This window comes from Coregonus clupeaformis, chromosome 3 (assembly GCF_020615455.1).
Source record: "Coregonus clupeaformis isolate EN_2021a chromosome 3, ASM2061545v1, whole genome shotgun sequence".
NCBI lineage: Eukaryota > Metazoa > Chordata > Actinopteri > Salmoniformes > Salmonidae > Coregonus > Coregonus clupeaformis.
Window position 1 is genome coordinate 32866845 of NC_059194.1, and position 16464 is coordinate 32883308.

The following is a 16464-nucleotide window of genomic DNA, read 5'->3' on the forward strand; positions in this document are numbered from 1 at the left end:
ACTTTACAGTTGGCACTATGCATTCGGGTAGGTAGCGTTCTCCTGGCATCTTTCAAACCCAGATTCGTCCGTCGGACTGCCAGATGGGGAAGCGTGATTCATCACTCCAGAGAACGCATTTCCACTGCTCCAGAGTCTAATGGCGGCGAGCTTTACACCATTCCAGCCGGCGCATGGTAATCTTAGACTTGTGTGAAGCTGTCGACTAATAGTTATTGTGATGACGTTGCTTCCAGAGGCAGTTTGGAACTCGGTAGTGAGTGTTGCAACTGAAGACAGATGATTTTTACGCGCTTCAGCACTCGGCGGTCCCGTTTTGTGAGCTTCTGTGGCCTATCACTTCGCGGCTGAGCGAATAACAGCACAATAACAGCACTTACAGTTGACCGGGGCAGCTCTAGCAGGGCAGAAATGTAATGAACTAACTTGTTGGAAAGGTGGCATCCTATGACGGTGCCACGTTGAAAGTCACTGAGCTCTTCAGTAAGGCCATTCTACTGCCAATGTTTGTCTATGGAGATTGCATGGCTGTGTGCTTGATTTTATACACCTGTCAGCAACGGGTGTGGCTGAAATAGCTGAATCCACTAATTTGAAGGGGTGTCAACATACTTTTGTGTATATCGTAAGGCCTAATCACTAAACCTTAATGCTTCATTCATCGCTACTGACTTAGCATCAGAATCAATGGAGAGACACTTCTACCTTCAGTTTCTTTCAACAAATGGATCATAGAGGCCAAAGGCATTAACCCAGGCTAATACGAACTGACTAGACAAAGCCTTGGCAGATTACAGTTGAGTTTAAAGAAAGAGAGGAAATGTCAATCACCTGAGGCGTGCAGTTCTCTCCAACAGTGACAAACTACTTTCCATTCTCTTATGCCTTTCCATGTATATTCTTTTTTAGGAAGGGTTCCCTGGCTTCGGCTTGCTACCAAAGCTGTTTTGTCAGTTTTAGTTTTTCTTTCATAGTAAAACAATGTTTACCTTGGCTCCCTCTCGGACTCTGTACCGACTCCAGCTCATGTTGGTAAGTGTATGACAGATGAGCTATGTTGTAGCCTAGCCTAGCGCCGGACGTCTGTCCGTCTCTCTCACTCTCTCTCTCTCTCTCTCTCTCTCATGGATGGAGCTGCACTGCGGCATCCACTCCACCGCCTCAGTTGCCTCTCTCCGCCTGATTAGGGGAGTCGATGAAAACGTGGGCTCCACAGAAACTCACTTCCGACAGGAAGCTCAGACCACCTCTGCTCCGAGGCCTCCCAGCTCATGTTTTTTCCTCCGACAGGCGTATTCATCCCTTCATCCCTTCCTTTTCCACTTTGGGTACCTATTCCCTCTTTCCCTTGGTTCACTACATCGGTCTCATTTGTTTGTACTATGGGTTACTGCAGGCCCCATTACCATTACCCGAGCTGAAACCTCTGTAGAGGAAACCATGAGCCTTAGGGGGACGTGTGAGCTCCCCTCTCTTTGACAAGCAGACATGCTTTTAATGACAGGTAGATTTACATAATGACCTTTCCAGATCTGAACGATCACGATAGATCTTACACACACAGCTTATACCTCACAGGGCAGGGGAATTAAGCCTCTCTCTCTCTCACTCACACTCCCTCTCTATCTTTCTCTCTGGGTGTCCCTGGTGGCTGACCGGTAGCGGAGCCCCCACCTCCCCTATTAGCACAAAGCCAAGTGGACGTCCATCTGTCCATCTGTCCATCTGTCCAGGAAGCCGCCTGTGTGGCTGTGGCCCCCGTCTTAATTAGAATTTTAATGAGCCTAATCAGTTGTTCTTGGAAGCGTGCAACCCTGGTCCCTTACTCTCTTCCTCTCTTTGTTCTCTCTCATTAAATCCAGCGTAATCACCCGGGCCCAGCCTCTACACGGCTAATTCTTCCTGCATCTTTTATCTCTTAATAAGGGGATAAGGCATGGAAATTGATTAATCTCCTTTCGCTGCTTGAAGTATTAAGCAGATTATTATTGTTGTTATAATTACTTTTAGTCGTGCCACTTGCTCCTCTGTTCTTTCATATGCCGGGTTAGCTTTAATAGATGCAAGTCGTTGTCTTTTTTTATGCCAGTACCATTTCCTTGATGTTAATGAGACACACACACATCCCATGGGTGATTAAATAAAATATCCTGGAGAACATTGCAAATTGTCTTTTCTGGAGAGAGAGGGAGAGAGAGAAAAAATCGAAATATTAAACTATTCTGTCACATTTGATCTAATTAGATGTATTGATCTTACAAGAGGAGCTTCAATTAAAAAAGAAAAGTATCTCAAGAACGTGTTATCTACATTCCAAACGACTGCACACTGCCACTAAAGGGGAGCAGACTAAGGACTTTAAGCGCTAACGGTAGCGCTATAGGTTTGGGGGCGTGTCCGAAATATTTATGTCATTTTCACCACCAGAATTATGGGTGCAGTAGCTGGCAGTGGAGCGAAAGGGCTGGGTTTTGATGAATAAACATGTTGAAGGTGGCCAATCAGAACGTGCTCCTAAATATGTGGTTGCATCAAGTTGTGTATTTACAGTCTTTTATGTATTGCGTTGTCATCAAATCCAATTCAAATGTTAGTCCATTATAACCTAGTTTGTTAAATAGGCTACAGAAACAAAATAACAAAATGCAGGCCTATCCCATATTTACTAAATATGTTGAACATGTTATTGAACAGTACATGGCTTCAATATGGAAAAATATTGTTAACCTAGCATTCACACTGATATTGGTAAAATGGGTTAGATTTATTATGTCTGAGCCTTGGACATGCCAAACGTTATCAATAAGCGAGATTAAATTCACTATTGATAAAATAAAACGAAACAACAACTTGTTCTAAATAGGATGTGTCTAAATACAGTTACAGGCACCATAATTGCTTCCCGTGGGAGTATAATATTAGGCCTAAGACCAAGTAGACTATGGAGGGTTTTATGCACATCTAAACTTTTCACAGGAGCTGGAAAATGATCCAATATAAAGAGAAGGGGGGAATGTCCACTCACCGTTACTGCTCCCAAAGATATATACAGTATATATAGCTATAGCCTACCATTGCCGTTGATATGGCCAGGGTAGTGACTTCGCCACGTGAATGGCAAACAAACAAATATATATAACAAATATAGCCTACAAGCGGATTAAGCACCACGGACAGCGATCAGAATGCCCCCCATTTGACAGTTAGGTCCAAAAGAGGAAAGTGGAAGATGCATTTTTTGACAAAATTATAAAATAAGAAGTATTTTTAAATAACTTTATATTCCTAAACAGGCTTCCTACAGTCACTGACACATTTAATGCAATGGGAATTTCACATAATGAGTACAAGCCTTTCACAGAAGCTGGACAAAAAGTCCAGCTTCTGTATGTCCAATAGAAATAAAAAAGGGCAATGTCTGTAGACTGTTTTGCTACTCATGTTATTTTAATAAAACCTTGGTGATCTGCATAAGGCTACTGTGTGTGCCTCAGCTGGCAATATCAATGCCATTACCAATTACGTTACCACTGAGACCAGCTTTTGGTCGGTCTTAAATATCCCTAGTTGTGCTCACTGAAATTGACATATTGGCGCACGTTTTTTAGAACACACCTAAAATATTTCCACCCTTCCCTCCTCAGCGCAAGCCAGCTGATGTTAGACAGGTAAATTGCCGAACCTGGCGTAAGGGCTGGAAAATGCCAGTGTGGCAGTTTTTACATAACGAAATTGCAATCTAACGTGCATTTGACACTTGCGCCTCCTTACCGCCAGACGAAAATAGAGCCCTAAATGAACTAAAGCTGTGACCTATTTTGATACATAAACCATAGTTGCTCAATTATGTGGTGTTTATTTCCTTTCTTGTAAACACATCTTTTTTCAGGGCTTTTGGGATCAGCGGGTTTGGTATTTCCCGCAAAACAAAATGTACATACTTTCTACCTCATACCAGTCTCTAGATGAAATGGGCTCGAGATGAAATGTTTTTCTATTGAATGAATAGTATCCCAGCTTATTTGGATTCAAGACCTTCCGTCCTCTTTTGTGTGTTCACTGGGGTGGTTTGGTGGAGTGTGATTATTCATTCATGGTCTCTGTCCTTGTAGTAGCTGTGGGTGCGGGGTAAAAGCAGGACACAAGGCGAGGACATTTTGAGTAGGAGCAGGCTCCTTTGAGTCTAAACACCTTGTCTAGGAGCTCCCTGTTGCCTTCACATCTCAGCAGCTGCTGCTTGTTCACACCAACGCTGTGGACCCCGGTCCTGACCTCCCCCAAAGCCACTCTGCAGTGCACCACCACCGCTGAAGACCCGGTCAAAACAGAGCACGTAGGGAGGAGGTAGGAGGGCTGACCCGACGCGGGGGGGTTGATTTGTTAGGTGTTAGAGCACTGTGAGAGACAGGCCGCTTCCTGAATCCTCAGACCCTCATTCCTCAGCTCCTCTGATTGGCCGGGTGCAGCTCCTCAAGTCCCCCCACAAGACCCTCGCTATAATAAGCCTTGTGGGACATTTCTGTTTGAATAATGGATATGTAGTCTAAATGGCAAATTCAAAGCATATGGTTCCATTTTTATTTTGTCACTCCTCTGGGCAGTTTGTGAGGTTTCCTCTGGTATGCCGACATTAGTTATTGACTCAATGCTGCACCGACCAGGTCTGTTGCAAAACATGCCAAGTCTACAGATGTAGGATCTTATTATAAAAAATAAAATACAAATGTTATTTAGCAGACGCTCTTATCCAGAGCGACTTACATGAGCAATTAGGGTTAAGTGCCTTGCTCAAGGGCACATTGACAGATTTTTCACCTAGTCGGCTCGGGGATTAGAACCAGCAACCTTTCGGTTACTGGCACAACGCTCTTAACCTCTAAGCTACCTGCCGCCCAGATTTGAGCCAGTTTGCTACAGCAGGAAAACAATCCTATAGCAACAGGACACGTGATTTATTATGTGGATTATAATTAATGTACATTTTTGTAGGGGTTTACACATTTTTCGGAAGAGAAAATTACAAACTTCTGAAGCCTTTTTAAACCTCAAATATACTACACATTTTACATTTGTAGTTATCCTGCAACATGGTGATCAAATTAAGATCCTACGTCTGTATGATTAAATATTTGTTGTACTTTATTTTCTTCTAAATGCAGAAATGCAGCTCATGAAGGAACGTGTATCGAGGAATGAGAAACATATGGCTCCTAAAAACCTACACCAAAACCAATGTTCACTTTAAGCTTTCACAGGGTACCTGGTTTTATGGGGTAATAATTTACGAAATAATGGGAGCTGGGTGCTAATATCAGGCATTTCTTCCTGAAATAACTCCACCGTAGCACCTGAGGCAACAGAAATGGAATTCACAAAGGTGAGTGGGGAGGGAGGACCACCCAGGTATAGATGACCCACCTGGATGGAGTACCTCAGAGGTCTGATACTTCTGATACTACCTACATGGCCCTCCAGGGAGGATCTCTCTCTCTCTGTCCTCATCTCAACACACTTTGGCTGTTGGCCTTGTCCTCATTGGCCTTCGCCCCTTGTTGAGATGAACCAGACGCCTCATTCCTCATTGGGCCTTTGAAGATGAATTCCTGAGATGTGTTAGGCTGGCGGCTGTGTTGCCCTGCATTGTGGGGAGAGAGAGCCAGGCAGGAGAGAGCTAGCCAGCAGGACGTGCCTGAGCAAGGAGCCTGCAGATGGAAACTGCTTTTGACCGCTCTCACCTCAGAGCGCTGTTGACCCCTGACCTCAGAGGTGAAAGGTTCTGTGTGTTCTTCCAGTGGCTGGCCCTTCTCCCTCTTCCCTCCTCCCTACTCTTCTCCAGGGTTGGCAGAGACAGGCCCACTTGTCAGCACGGCCAGGTTATAGTAATTCACAGCTGGCTCCAGTTTGGCCTTTGATCTGAGGACAGGGTGTCGGGCCTATGTGTTGGGGCCCTGTCAGGAACCCTTAGCTGCTCCACCAGGAGTTCCCTCCCAGAAGGAGTCTGCCTCGGCCTCACCCGTCTCACAGAAGCCTCCAAAACCAGGAGGGCATCGAGGCTGGCTCACTTCGCGCCCGGGTTTACAAGTGCCCATTAAAAACATGGCCACTGAGTCTCAGTTTATGATGCAGCGTTATCAAAGACTGTTTTCCGAAAAATATGAAAAAATATGAGTCATGTTTACAACAATATCAAACGATGGGATCCACATGGTGATGTTTATAAGCCAAGCCTGTAAACCCCAACATCAAAAGGAAGGCGTATTATTTGACTTTACAGTTTTGGAATTGACCTAATAGAGGGGGCTTGCCAGGCTGGGTGGATATTGACGAAGACGCCTGTTTTGATTATGGTTCTTTCTATGAATAATGGGGCCAATGTGTGACATTGGGATCAACATTTCAAAATGGTTTCAAACAAAAATAAAAACGATTTTTATGCAGTTCCACGTGTACTTAGAGGAATAAAAGTTAATATATGCAAATGTACCCATAACTTCACCTGTACAACAACATAGATTTAGGACTATGCAGGGTTCATACAGACATTGGCAAGTCAAATTCAAGGACTTTCCGGGACTTTTTCAAACACTTAATTGTAATTTTCAAGGACCTCAACGTTATATAATTGTATAATTTATATAATTGTACATATAGGGCCTACTTAAAAATGTATGCACACATGACTGTAAGTCGCTTTGGATAAAAGCGTCTGCTAAATGGCTTATTATTATTATTATTATTATTATTATTATTATATAGAACCTCCCTCCCCCAAAAAAGCAAACAGTGTAAAAGTAAAAGTAGGGCATTAACACGAATAATTACTTTTTTTGGCCTTGATGTTCAAATTATTATTACACTAAAATATAGATTTTGGCTAAATAGATTGGAAGCATGCATGGCCATTTTTCTGGAGCCTATGTGACTGCCACAGGCACACATAATAGAGCCATGCATAGCGGTAGCATTCATCTCACCATCACTGTTTTCATAATGAGAAAGTGACCAAAAAACAGGTTCCTTTTTTCATGGAAGGATTTGTATGGAAAGCCAAGTTGAAGCCAACATTAGATGTTGTCGTCATCATAATAACTGCATGTGGTTTTACCGCAACAGAGTAGTGCAACACCCTTCAATTGAAGCTGCGGGAAACAAACAAAAGTGGCCACATCTCTCACAAAAACGGACCAAAAATGAAATCAGGGGATAATTATAAGGGAGCAGGAGAACGTATAAAATTGACTACGATAATCACAAGGACCTTTCAAGCACCAAATTGAGGAAATGTCAGATTTTCAAGGTAGGCCTATTCCAGTAGTTGAATTTATGAGCCCCAAATTCAAATAGGCTACTTCAAGCCCCCTTGTATTGTTTAAAATTGCAGGTGTAACATTGAAAACAAAATGTATTTGTCATGTTATTTTATAACCAGATCATATTGTGAATAAGCCCACTAGCCTATGTAATTTGTTGTCATTATATCCAGAATCATTAATAGGAAGAGCGTTGGGTATTGCGCAATAGTCTATCCTACACAATTGTTCACTCTGTGTCCAATCCGAGGGACAAAAACATCTGAAAACATGAACTCATTACCTTGATGCGTTCTCTGTTAAATCCAACGAGACCCTGCTGTAAATCAAGCAGACAACAACAGATAGTCAACCTCAATTCGCTAGGGATATTCGATCCAACGTGGATCCAGGCACAACCAGCTTCACTGGCGTAATGAATGAGACACCTAAATATTCTGGACATTCCTCGCGAACACCATTTTTACAGCACTGGGACTGTTGTTGCATTGCATGCGCGATCACAACAGCTGTTCATCACTTGGCTATCATTCGGAAAATTCATTCCTGGATGATGATGTGTGAAAATATCACAGTTTCATTAAACAGCTCAACACCAAATGCGCATGATCCAACAAGTATTATGCATAATTATTGAAGAACCACATTAATGACAGTATTGATTTAGGTTTTAATTATCAAGGTAAGCTGACTCTTTCGGTTAGAAGCATTCGATTTTTCAATTGCATTTATTATTTTGGATTTGTGTACCCATGAAAACTGTTTTCACCATGTACCATAAGGAGACACAAAATGTTACATAGGTACACTGCATTTCTAAGATCTCTATACAAAAAACTGTCAGACAGCTAGATCCAGGATTCTTACAGGGTTCAAGTTCAATGTCTAATTTAACTGATTCATGCTCAATATATGATATAATGACAACTTACACTACCATAAATGCAAGGACAGAAAAGTCATGTTTTATGTCACACGATTTTGGACAAATCTGTCAAGACACCAACCATGATAAAGGGTTAAATCAACTTGTGAATTTTATTGAATATAGCTATGATCACCCCCCCCACTTATATCTTAATGTAATGAAGTGAAAAAAAATGATCAATGATTTATCAACAGCTCTAACAAGTGTAGGACATCCTCACTGGTTCCCTAGTGTATAGAGAGACCCTTATCCGCTGCAGTGCTGAGCAGTTGAGGTCAATACACGTTATGTGCCTAGTTTCAGGTCAAGTCTCCTCCACAGAATGACAGATAAAGACTAATCTCAGTACTAAAGAGGTTAAGCTCTCGACTTAAACAGAAACATAGCCTTACATTAATGTCTCAGTGGGCATCCATGGCCAAATCAGAGTGTTGAGAAAGAGTGCTGAAGTGCTGATCTGCCCTGTCGGGAATAACCACTAGAAAACATAATTGATACCATTTTGAAAAGTGTTTATAAAATAAATATGCAATTAAGACAAGCTACACTGTTGAGCGACTTGGCCTGCTCATAGCACCGCTCTGCTCTCCCCAGCGTATCATAATCGTACACTTTATCAAGCCTTCATGAATATGGCAATTGCTGCACTTGGCTCACAGTGGGTGATTTAAACTATTAAGCCTGGGATAATTTTTAGAATAGAGATAACCTGATAGCTTTGGGTTTAATAGAGAAAAGAGCAGTCTGTTGCCCAGCTGAATGAAAACGTACAGCCACATCACCCACATAGTGAGTAACGTGTTTGGGAGCGCTGCCAAAAACAACACATTTTCAAATGATGTGGTGCCCTCGGGATCATGGGAGGGGGACGGAGGAGGGGGCGGGGGTATGAGGGTAACCTGAGGATTTGGCATACATTATTAGGGTGTCAGAATCTCTCTGGCTCTCCATACGCTCTGCAGCAACCCCCTTCTAATATAATACACCCCTCCTTTGTATTAGCATCTGAGAGTCTGTCTGCCCGTGTCTGTAACCTCTGCTCTTTAGATCTTCAAACTCCTGTCACACACCGGTAGCCCTACTAATGTCAGCTCTAATATAGACTTGTTCTGGGGGTCTGAACCCCCTCAAACCCCCTCTCCTCTAACCTGTTGGTTGGGCTACTGTGCATGCGCATCCCCCTGATCCAGTGCCCAGAGTGGGTAACCAGAGAGCTCTGATCCCTGCCTCACGCTTAATTGAGAGAGCTCCAAGGTTTACTGGCCCTGTCACTTTTGATAACTCTACCCAGGCAATCCGCTTGTCCTGCCTCCATCACTCCCAGCCCACCCCAGCCCACCTCAGCCCACCCCAGCCCACCTCAGCCCACCCTAGCCCCCCCAGCCCACCTCAGCCCACCCCAGCCCACCCCAGCCCACCTCAGGCCACCCCAGCCCACCTCAGCCCACCCCACATCAGCCCACCTCAGCCCAGCCCACCTCAGGTTTGCTCTTGCTCCTCCTCTAGGGAGTGTGAGGTGGTGTGTGTGGGGGTGTGAGGGAGTGTGGGGTAGTGTCTGAATTTGCCAAGTACACACACAGTTGAAACAGCTGGGATCCAGATGTGGCTCCGGCAGTAGAACAAACCCTTTTATTTTTGTTTCTATGGTGGACAGACAGGACAGTGTAGTGTCCAGCACCAACAATGACCCATGGCTCCAATCCCTCTCACTTCATCCCAACCGTGAAATCCAGTATCTGCCTGTCCAACAAGGAACGAATGCAATCCAACCCCTCCAAGCCCCACCTTTGTCCATACTTAAAAAGCAATCCAGTCCAAATTAGTCCCCCTTCATGCTGGATTGGGGCAAATTAGATACTAAGTAAACAGCCAGGCTCTGTGATGTGATGGGGCTGGGGCTGGGGCTGAAGCTGGGGCTGGGGCTGGGGACTGGGGCTGGGCTGGGCTGACGTGCTCCCTCCCTCCCAGTCCTCCAGGACTCTTCCGTTCCTTATCCCATAACACTTCACAAGAGGTCTGGTCCTGATAATGCATGCTGATCATTTCAAAACGACTGGAACTAATGCAGACCATGCAGGGCGATCTGTAATCCACTGCTCAGGAGAGAGGTACTGCAGAGCGAGAGAGCAGTGATGTATTCTTCTCGTTGTTGCCGTATTTCAGAGCACAGGAGAAGGGGAAAGGGGGAAAGTAATAATATAAATATTTCGAGGCTGGGAGGTATTGAGAAAGTGAAGCGCTCATGCATTTTGATTGAGCAGGCGGTTCTCATTTCATGTACCATACAGAACAGCTGTGGCTAGGTTTCAGCATGATTCAAACGCTGCAGAACTGCCCTTCATCCATCCCTCCATTCCCCTTTCTTTCTTTTATTCACCTCTGCTTCTCATGAACATGATCATGATTAAGCAATGGTATCTGACACATGGAATTAACAAAGATAACAGAATCTGGCAATAGCTAGCACATGTTGTGACGACGAAGAGAGTTTTCCGAGACGATGACGCACTACTTCATCATTACCTTTGTGTGGAAAAGTAGTCTGTTCAGAATGAGCTACAGCTCTTTCTCTTCCTGTCTTTGCTTACTTTACTAGGTCACATTCCCCTGATCTCACATTAATCTATCTCTGCCATGCTGAATTACACATTCTCTCTATTAGATTGGATCTGTTTTCCAGCTTTCAGGAAAAAAGATGTGCCACTTATTTGTCTTACCACTATAACATCCACTAAGTAGTATTAAAAAAATCTAATTAATACTTTAGAGTATGAATTATTCAAAAATGGGTGAAAAAGACAAGATAATATATTCTTTCTCAACATACTCAATCCCCTTGGAGCTGAAGTTTGCGAAGACAAGTTTCAAAGCTTTGTGCTTTCGCAGTGGCTTTATTGATTTGCATTTCTCCCCCAAACGCCCCAATTTATTCCCATTTGAGCTCCATTTGATATTTTTTGATGCAAGTTTTCTCGCGACGCTTCCATACAGTGTTGTGGATGAGTCTGAATCACGTATCCCGCCACAACAGTTCTTGTTCGGCCTGGCCTGTCGAAAGTGGGGATCAAAAGAAAGAGAGGAGAGGTTGAAAAGAGCGAGAGAGTGCAGCAATAGTTGCTGGCTCTCCTCTTCTATTGGAGCATCAAGTAAATCCCGAATGACGTATCCATCATCATTCCCATCTTGTTTCATCCTGACCCTGAGATTAGTAATGCCGTGAAAAAGGGCGAGGGAGGGAGGTCTCTCTCACAAAAATATTAACACGTCACCACTCCCAACCATTCCTATTGATGGTGATTAAGAGCAGGTGTTGGCTAGCAGCTTGAGAAAATGGTGGAGCCATGCTCCTCTGTGGACCTACAGCCCATTCCCCTTTCACGTGATGGAAGCTGTGTGGATTTGATTTATGGAGCTGAGACCAGAGTCTCTCTCACAACATGGATTCACTTGGCCAGATAACATAGATCAAAGACACAGAGGATATGTCCCTCTCCGGGTTCCTACAAGGTGTGTTGTGTCTCTTAGTTTTATTTCCATCAGCATTCTACATTGACACCGATGAACCCTCTCACCGCTGACCTGAAGGAAAGTGGAATCACATGAAGACGTGTTGTCCTCTCTCCTCAGGAGAACACACCAGTAATTGACTTGGAGGATGTGCAGCACAAGACAAGACAGTCTATTGGCAGTCTAGATCTCGCCTGAGTAGCAATCTCGCCTTTATTTTTCTGACACATCATGTCAGCCAGTATGTTGTGATTGCCAAGCAGCAACAGAACTAGCGTGAAGAAAGCCGGGCCTGTAGTTTCTCCACAAGGTTATTGCCAGTGGCCTTGATTGCAGACTCCTATTACGCTCTACCTCGATGAACAAACTGCCTTCCTCCTGCTCCTGACAGCCCCCTCTCGTCCCCTCCCCTCTCCCCTTCTCCCTCCTTCCCTATTCCAAGCATCTACATATTGTTTATTAATTGCTAGACAGCGTTTGTGCAAACAAAGAGCGGCTCTGTGTAAACGTCTTTAAATCAATAACGGGCTGTGTTCGATTAAACCTCCGCAATTAAAAGGCCCTTCACCTCGGAGACGCGGTTCTCCTTCCTCTGGAGCTGAAACACTAGATGGCTGCTCAGAGAGGCTGGGAGAGACATGGGAGGCAAGGCCCTGATTTACTGTCCTGAAGAAATTGCCCGTGTCTCGCTGCATTTACGGCCGGCTCTGGGCTCTGCGTGCGTGGGACTAGAACGGGGGGCATTGTTAGTTAACCTGTTTCAACTGGTCCCCCCAGAGAAGGGAGCATTCATTTTCCTGGTGCAGGACTGTGAATATTGGATCCCTTTCATGGAAGTCCCCCCCCCCCCCCCTACCCTCATCCCCGTCCCGTCCTCTCCCTCCGCACCACATTGCCCCGGTCCTGTCTTGTTACACTGGAGTCGTTCAAGATGAAACCCGATAGCGTGTTGATAATTAAAGCTACTTGATCGTGTCGTTTGTTTGCCTGGCTCTCTCGTTGCTTTCACAGCATCCCATCCCTGTCACTTCCCCCCACCCACCCCTTCATCTCCCCTCTGAGTCTAGGCCCTGGGGAGTGCTCATCAAGTGCTCATCAAAACCAGCCCCCAGAGACATTCATGATCCATCCTATGGCCAGATTCCCACCACATTTCTTCAGCTGTCAGGGAGAGAAGGCTTCTCCCTTCTCCTAGTGCCATCCACCATCCAGGCAGGGGAAGAGATCCCAGAGAGGAAGCCACAACGTTCTGCTCTGTAAAACAATCAGACAGCCAATTAGAGCTCTGTTCCTACTGATTATTCGCCAGGTGGCCATCTCTCTCTGTACAGTGCTGGTGGTACAGGCAGATGCACAACTAATGACCACTAATGACTACTACCTATGCACCAATATACTTTGTTTACTGCACTTAATGTAGCAGAACGCATGCGCAAACATGGATGAAATATGATATATCAGATATGATACATGGTTCAGTTTGGGAATTCTGACGGTACTGTATATATTATTGAAATTCTGACTAGGAAATTAGATTACAGTGACTTCTAATGCACATTTTAGAGAGTCTGATTGTTATCATGGAAAAAATGGATACCTCCCCTGGTCTGAATAATCAGTTATGGCCTTTTGTTTGATTTAATATTACGTCTGGAATGGGTGGGTGTGTTTAGGTTTGGGCTTGATTTATTGAAGCCACCTTCTCTCTTAAAATGGGTGTGTTTACCTTTGGAGCTGGCCTATTGAGGAGGAGAAAGGCCCATCAATGTAGTGCTCACATCAGAGCTAATTCAAACAGCATGGCAACCAGGGAACGCAGCCACACGAAGGGAATTAAGGGAACACAGTCAGAGCCCCCTATTCTATCACAACATATCACACCACAATGAAGCAGGCCACTGAATCACTCACTCTACTAGAGTACAGAGAAAATACAGCCAAAAACCCAAAATGGCGGACTTGTTTCAGATCAGATTCGATCAGTGTCAAAAATCACTGTACATCTGCGGAAATAACCAAGGAAGTTGGTTGATTTATTGACTTCAAATCAAACACTTGTTCTTCGTTTGTTATCTTCCCTCTATCCAAAGACAAATAAAGCTGGTTGTAGAGAAAAAAGCTGTGGAAATTTCAATTTGGGACAATTAGCTCTACAATTGAGGTCATTCATTCTCTGCTCTGCGTATCAGAATGTGGCAAGAGGCTTGCTTTGATGTCAAATGTCTTGATAAAACCGCTTGTTGAGTCGGTGGGGGCAGGAAGAGAAAAGAACAGTCATTTCTTGACACGTTTTACAGTTTTTGGTTTTCCTGGCAGACACCATGCAGTCACCTCAAAAGTGATTACTTTCACAGTTTGCACATTATGAATATATCAAAGCAATATGGAAGCTGTCCTAATGAGAGTAGCTCTGTAAAAACCTTTCATGAACGCTGATTGCTGAGGAACAGAAACACTAAAATAATGCCTATTGTTGTCGTTTATAGACAGTGGAAGCCTCAGGCAGTCTACCTCTCTCTCGCTCTCTCTCTCTCTCTCTCTCTCTAGTCTCTCCAGTCTCCATGGGACCCCACTCTCTCAGCAGAGAGCCATGGGAGCCTGGCGGGCCAGACTGCCTGTCAGGACTTTCATACATAAGCTGTGGCATCAGAGATTAATCATGGATGAGAGTGTCCAGAGGGGAGAAAGGAATAGCTAAGTTATGAGCGGAGCGGTGGACCTCCATGTCTCCCAGTCAGTCAGGGTGATGGTTCCGATGGGGCCACTCAGCCAATCACAGGTGACTTCATCAGATGAACAGGTTTAGCCGTCTGTGCTTGTTTAGTTTAGCTCAGCGGCTCTAAAAGGAGAAATGTATTCCTTTAATGAGCCTTGACTGGCGTGCCGCCTCCACTCCCCTGTTGCTTACAGAGCACTTCTACCTCATTGGCTGCCATAATGATTTTTTCCTATTCTCTGCACCCTCTGGGGTGTCTGGGTCAGGGCAGGGGAACAGTGCCAGGCCTCAGCCAGGTGCCCCCGGGAGAAGGGCGCAGAGAGGGGTGGAGAGGGCCGGACGGGGGCCTGATGTCTGAGCACCAGTGATGAGCGTAATCACCCCCACCGCCATCAAATTTATGAAGATTACTCAGAAGGACGGAGAAGTTGATCTAGGGGCCGGACCGCCGCTGTGCTGAGAGTCTGTGAGGCTTGTGGAGCTTCAGGGCAGAGGGCCAAGGTACATACTCCCCAATCTGCTAACTCTGTTGTGGGTCGCCCTCCGTCCGCCTCTTCCGCCCGCCCGCCAGCCCAGCCCACGTTGTCAAACACTTCCCGTTTGGTTTCGGTCTCCTCTCCGACACAACACAGTTCTTTATGTGTCATCAGAGCAGAGCAGGTTTCCTATAGGTTTAGCCTGAAAGTCCATGTGTATCCTATTCTCTCTGTGCTAGTATCCAGTGGATCAGGTTAGTGCCTGTGAGGGCCACAGTGCTCTAGCATACAGCACAGCACACATCACTGGCTTCACTCACAGCACAGCTCGTCCATGTCTCCTCATGGCGCTGGGGTGTGGTGCTGTTCACTATTCAGAGGCTTTTGTCTCTCTCTCTCTCTCTCTCTCTCTCTCTCTCGCTCTCTCGCTCTCTCTCTCTCTCTCTCTCTCTCTCTCTCTCTCTCTCTCTCTCTCTCTCTCTCTCTCTCTCTCTCTCCTCTCTCTCTCTCTCTCTCTCACTCTCTCTCTCTCTCTCTCTCTCTCTCTCTCTCTCTCTCTCTCTCTCTCTCTCTCTCTCTCTCTCTCTCTCTCTCTCTCTCTCTCTCTCTCTCTCTATTCACTTCCCTCCACCACATGATGATAGATCGGGGCCTGCTGCCTGCCTCATACAGTAATAAGGCCCTAATCATGCAGGCTGACTGTTGTGCTCCTGTTAAATGCACTGCTGGACACAGTTCCTGGGATAATGAGCCTCCATGGGAAGCTGCCTGCACTGATCCTCTACTTATCACACTGATGCACTGTTTTTTCCATAACAGATACAACAGTCAGGCAGTGATACAAACCATCATACATTATATATTCGTAATGGAAAAGTCTCTCTCTGAGAGGAGTTTTAATTTGTCCTCCAGTATCGGGAGTTTAGGGAAAGCAGTGGAGCAGTGAGAGCTTGTTACCCTGTGAATTTCATTTTAACCAAATGTCAACTGGATTTGGTTGACACCACATGGCTGTGTCCTCGGGAGGTTTCAGGCCCATTTGCAGTCATTCCTTTTATTCCAGCCTCTCTCTCTCTCTCTCTCTCTGCATCCCCAAGCACTACACTGCACCACATCTGTATAGCACTGTACAAAGGACCAGAAGTTAATTGAGGGCCCCCCAAAAAAGTGGCTGCTGGAACGCATTACGCCTCATAGCTCAGGTCAGAGACATTCTTGCCTTTGCTTCGCTAGCCGGGTTGTTGTTTTCTTTCCTTTTATCGTTGTTGATTTGTTTCCCCGCTGAAACTGAGTGGCATCGAGGTCCCCGGGATCCCCACTGACATCCCCACTGACATCCCCACTTCAGAGGCGCCCCTCTGGTTGTCCCTCTCACGCACCCCGATACCCGGCCTCTTCCCCTGCCTCGGCTCGTTCTCCCCTGGCCCCCTCGGTGCCACATGCATGTCCCTCGGGCCCCAGTGAATTCAGATGAGCTGTCTGGATAAATATTTGGGAAGCGCGGGTGCAAATGCCATGGATTTCCTC

General features: G+C 45.3%; 1 protein-coding gene across 2 annotated transcripts in view; it reads left to right on the forward strand.

Annotated features, from left to right (window-relative positions):
- LOC121545412 (slit homolog 3 protein) overlaps positions 1-16464 on the forward strand; it is a 194543-nt gene that overhangs the window by 64261 nt on the left and 113818 nt on the right. The gene's annotated exons all lie outside the window — the stretch shown is intronic.